The sequence below is a fragment of the Protopterus annectens genome, chromosome 3.part1 (assembly GCF_019279795.1).
Source record: "Protopterus annectens isolate FY-2018-M chromosome 3.part1, PAN1.0, whole genome shotgun sequence".
NCBI classification, from domain to species: Eukaryota; Metazoa; Chordata; order Ceratodontiformes; family Protopteridae; genus Protopterus; species Protopterus annectens.
Genome location: NC_056732.1, coordinates 536,728,967 through 536,734,966, shown reverse-complemented (window position 1 = coordinate 536,734,966; position 6,000 = coordinate 536,728,967).

Genomic DNA, 6,000 nt, shown 5'->3' with positions numbered 1-6,000 from the left:
TGACAGGGGTGGGGGGTTTCATAGCCCCCACACTAAGGGGAAACACTGCTCAAGATAGAGACAGATTTACAAATGCAGTCTATAAGCACCTACATGGATGTATGGATTGTGCCATCACTGGTAAACCAAGACTCACTCCTCCTAGACAAGGACACCAGTCTGGTGGACCTCTGCAATAAACAGGCTATACTACAGAAGTAGAAGAGTTTTCCAGACAAACAGCAAATCCCACAAAGGGCAGACATCCCTGACCACTATTAGTATGATAAGTAAGTCCCTCATGACATCATCCAAGGCTAACATCGGCAGGAAAATACGCAAGGGTTCCAAAGATAACCACAAAGCCTTCTTTGGATATGTCAAGGACCTAAGTGGTGACACATAGATTTGCACTGTGCCAGTGAAATATAGCACAGAATATGCTAACCCTGCTGATATCACCAACATCCTTGCAGATACATTCAGTACATACTTCACCCCCTAAAGAGCCCACAACACTACCCAAAAGGTACAGTATCCCACACATCAGAGACACACAGGTGGAAATGGCCCTCTCTAACAGCAGAACACAGCATCAGTGTAGGCAGATGTTGTCCCAGACTGCATCTTGCAAACTGTACAAGACAACCTGACCCCCCCCCCACCTAATTAAGCTTTCCAACCTCAGCCTCACCACGGGCTAAATGCCCATACAATGGCACATGGCAATGGTTATTCCACTCCATCATGGTGGAATCACAACTGACCATGTTAACTACCACCCCATAAGCCTGACTAGCCTTGTCTGCAATGGTATGGATCGCATCCTCATGGCACTCATTACCAAAGACATTGGTAACCTCCGAACACGTGGCCCATCCCAGGTCAGCTTGGTTGAGTGCAGTTCATACCTACTGAACCTGCTTGACGTCTTACATACAGTCACCAAGACATTAGATGATGGGGGAGGTGGTTCACACATACTACCTGGACCTCGCCAAGGCTTTTGACAAAATGCCCCACTCAGGTATTATTGATAAACACACCAGCCTGTACATACACCCATACATCACAGGTTGGGTTGCCAACGTACTTACACACAGAACCCACATGGTACGACCAGCGGTCTCCAGGTCCAACTCTTGACCAGTCATGACTGGTGTCCTACAGGACTCAGTCCTGGGAGCCCTACTGTTTGGCATATACTTCTCAGAGGTACAGGCAAACACAGGTGAACTACGGCAGACCATGTTTGTCAATGACTGTGTACTGGGAGCCATGATTGATAGTCCAGCTAACACATTCATCCCTCAAGAGGCCTCACAGAGACTGTCACAGGATGTCAACATCATGGCCCCCAGCCAAGTGCCACTAACTGCATGGTCATTCCATTGTGGAATATTAAGCACCCACATATTAACACATAAGTGGCAGCCACTTTAATAAGGGTGAGGTAATGAGGTATCTGGGGACTAAGGTAGATAGTGATCTCCCCTTTGACAATCATATCTCCACAGTAGTTAGGACATCCTTCTATGTAGGCCATCTGATTACTAAAGGATTCCCATCTAGACATACTGGAGTTATAGTGCCCCTTTACTCATCACTCATCAGTCCCATCATAGGGTATAATAACCCATTTGGGATGTACCTCAGAAGAGACTTCCAACAGCTGGGAGGTCCACGAATGTACCTCACCAAGGGGAATACTGGCCTCCAACATATGGCCTATGCAGCCAGACTGAATAAACTCCTGCTTTACTCAGTGGCATTTTGTTTACTCACAGATGATCTCCGCTGGCCAGCATAGCCATGTCAAACTCAGGCTTAATGGATATGCTCCACCTATGGGAATCCATGTCAAAGTGAGCCACACACTCTAGTGAGCTGAACCTTGCCACAACAATAACTGGAAGATGCTGGAGGGACAGATTCCTGTCACAGACACTCCCCATACTTTGGAACAACATCCCTAACTACATTATACAGAGCCCCTCACTAACACTCTGCAAGTGAAACCTTGAAGAGTGAATGGGGAACAGTAGATGCACCCCAGGGATCCCGCCATTGGCTCTGCTCCAGAGGACAGTTAATGAATCAATGGGGTTGCAAAAGATGACACATTTTGGCTGGGCTTATGAATGTCCTCTAACAGTTGGCCAAGTATCCACCTATGAATCTATACATACAGTATCAGCACATGCTGATAGCTTAATTTACTGTTCAGGTGTTGACTTACCTTGTGCCAATGGCAGTTGTGTGTGCAATAGTTGAGGGCTGCCTATGTTGGATGAACACAGTAGACTGCCTATACATGACAATTTACAGATAGTCTTGTGTGTGTGCCATCCATTTTTACTGTGTGTTTAGGTGGAGAAAGGTGTCAGTCCCTAGGTGCCTACACTGACAGTGTGTGTACTATACGTTCCCTGTTTGACAAGGCATGGGCATACTAGGCATGCCTCCGTCTGCCTACTGGGGCTGGCTCAGGGTGTTCATGGTCTGAGTACCTCTGTGCCTGTGGGGCCCTTGGCAATGGTGGTGGGCTGTGAGGGCCTTTACCATTCTGTCCCTGCTGCAGCTGTTTCCGCAGGACGATATTGTGTAGCATGGCACATACTTTGAAGATGTGGGCACACATGCTTGGAGAGTACTGCAAGGCTCCATCAGATATGTCCAAGCAACGGAACTGTGATTTCAGCATCCCAAACACAAGCTCTAAGATGATTCTTGTTTGTGCATGTGCCTCATCATGGCATTTCTGCATGGGTGTGTGTGCATTTCTGATGGGAGTCATCATCCACAGTTCCAGTGCATAGCAAGCATCCCCCACCAGGTGACCATTTGGGATGTCCCCCCTGACAAATAACTGATACAGCTGTGAGGCATGCCAGATGTGGGAGTCGTGATAGCTTCCAGGGCTGCCAGCACACACATCCATGATAATGCCCTGGGCATTGCACATGACCTGGCTGTTGATGGAGGGTTTTCCCTTGCAGTTTATGTAGTGCCTATCCTGCTCACCGGGTGATGACTTGATGTTTATGTGCATGCAGTCTATTGCACCCAGTACCTCCGGGTATTCTGCCATATGGTGGAAGAGACACATATTGCTGGCCAACTCCTCCTGCATTTGGGGAAAGTATATGTGCTCATTGGCATGTGGTAACATGGCATCCAGGAACTGGTGTAGAACCCTGGATGCTGATGCCTGTGAGATCCCCATGATATCCCCAGTTGGTCTTTGAAAGCTACCTGTAGCTAGTATTCTCAGGCTTACACATACCTTCGTATCCACTGGGACGGGTCCCCCTCTGTTTGTTCTGGCTCTGATGCGTGGCCGGCACAGCTCCACAAGTTGCTGTAGGATGTCCCTGTCCACCCTGTAATGCTCTACTATCACCAGATCATGTAGCCCCTTGTAGGTTACCGTGGGTCTGAACACTCTCCTCCTCCTCTGGTGCCTGAGGTGGTCGTGTGCATCATCCTTCACACCACCTTCTGTCTCTGACACGTGCCGGTGGATCAAAGCTATGGCAGCCCCTATCATGTACATACTAAAAGTTCCCCGTCTGTATACACCACTGGTGCAGAGTGTATGGGAATACACAAATGTGTATGAGGTGCTTTCACACTTTATACTATTGTGCTTTGGATGCTGCTGATGTCAGTGGGTATGTATGAGCTATTCCAGCTGCAGCGTGTCTTAATTATGGGTTTTGCAATGAGTACTGCAAATGTGGGGCCTTTACTGTGGAGATCTGCTTGCCTGCCTTGATTAATCTGTTGCCCTTTAATTCACTTTTAAACCTGGATCCCCTCCAATTATCAGGCATGCATCCACCTGCCATCTTTCTTGTTTTGTACTTTCCCTACCCAGTCATGGCAAAATGTGTCTTGTAGCTGATATACTGCAAATCGTCTTTGTTCTGCTTTGACACTTTACTGTTTTCTTTGCAGTACAGCCCGTCCCCTTTCCTGTTCTGCAGGTAGCTGCTTGCAGCATTGTTAGCTGTTGTCAATGGCCCACTGTTGGCTCCTAGGTGTTAGTCATTTGTACTCCAATTTCACTGCTGCAGCATTTCCTTATTTCTTTCTTATATCTTTCCTGTTTCACTTGCAGTGTGTGTTTTCATCTCCGTTCACATGCATACTTGGTTACCTTGTGTACTCTCAGCTAAGCATAGCTATGGCCAATTCAACACACCCCTGTCCTGCAGCTTTGCCTAGCTAGGGGCAAACCAGTTTAGCAATGCTCCAATGTGCTTACAGCAATGGTGACACACCCCTCTCTTGATGTCATCTTTATCTCAAGGGCACACCTCGGTGTTATAACGCTACGCTGTAAGGTGCATCGTTACACCAGCGGGGAATCTGTGATTCACTATTACTCCTCTCATTTGCATGACATTGCCTACTAATTCCTAGTACTGCGCATAACACTGTTACAGCCCCTTAGCAACCCTTGCGTCATAGTATGGTGTAGCATGCTTGCCATTGACTATTATGGGGAAATCGTGATATGTGTTTCATTGCAGTTTTATTCTATATTTTTATATTTTCCTTGCGATCCTCTTTGCTCACCGCTGCCCTGTGCTTCCACGTCGCGATAGTGCGACTATTTATATTAAATGTTAATTTTATATTTTGTACATGTGTTTTTATGCCAATGGCTATATATTTAGCCATTGGCATATATCAACAATATAATACATGTGTCTGGTCGGCTGTCATGGCTCTGATTTTATGTTTGCAAAAATGTAAACCGTTTTCTATGGTTTACATTTTTGCATGCTTACACTATGCCTGCACCACTTCCTGGATCACTACATACCTTCATTTGCATGCTATACTGCTGCACATGGGGTAATTAGCATACAGGGCTCGGGAGTTGTGCGGGCATAGCATACGCAGGTAGTGCATGTGGAAACAGCTCATACCTGAATTGCTTGGCAGCCATATTTGGTGTTAGAATGACTACGCTATGCCTGCACCTGGTGCAAGCTTCATGTATCATAGGTTCATGGGTTCATAGGTTCATACTAGGCTATCTGCCCTAGGGAATTTATAAGCCTAGCCAGAATGTGTTTGGCTTTCGCCACCCATTTTAAATTTATTTTGCTATGCCCTTTTTCGAGGTTAGTATACTGTGCCTCTATCTAACAGTGACACAGAAGTGATACCCGGGGTAAACCTACGATCTCCCATCCACTCATCAAGATTCCTCTTGAAGAGAGTCAATGAGGGACTCTGCCTAACCTGGACTGGGATTTTATTCCAGAGTGAAGGGAGCCTCTGGGTTATGAATCTGTCCCTCCAGCATGTCCTATTTATTTCAGTGCTGAGGTTCAAGTCTCTCGGCCGTAGCTCGATGGGATTTGGATTTTCTGAGGTGCAGCATGTCCATTAATACCGGGTTGGACATGGCTTTATATGTCAGGCACAGATCGCCTCTGAACAGGCGGTATGCCACTGAGTAGAGCTGGAGCTTCTTTAACCGGGCAGCATATGGCATCTGTTTGAGCCCTTTGATCCTCTTGGTGAGGTACTTTTGGGGTCTTTCCAGTTGCTGCAGGTGTCTGGTAAGGTATATCCCAAAAGGGGCATTGTACTCAATTATGGGCCTGATGAGGGATGAGTAAAGAGGCACGATGACCTCCCCTGATCTAGATGTGAATCCCTTCATGATTAGGTGGGCTATATAAAATGTTTTTCTAACCACTTTGGCCACGTGGTTGTCAAATGAGAGATTGCTATCAACTTGGGTCCCCAGGTCCCTAATTACTTCTTCTGTACTTAATGGATTTCCACCTATGTGGTAATTTGTGGGCACTTTGTTTTTGCCAAAGGGGATGACTATACACTTTTTGGCATTTAGCTTGAGGCCATGGCACTGGCACCAGTTGTCTGCTTCTATGAGGCCCTTTTGGAGGATGCTTGTGTCAGCTGGAGAGTCGATTATGGCACCCAGTTTGCAGTCATCTGCGAACTTGGTCAGCCACAGTCCTTCCGTGTTGGCCT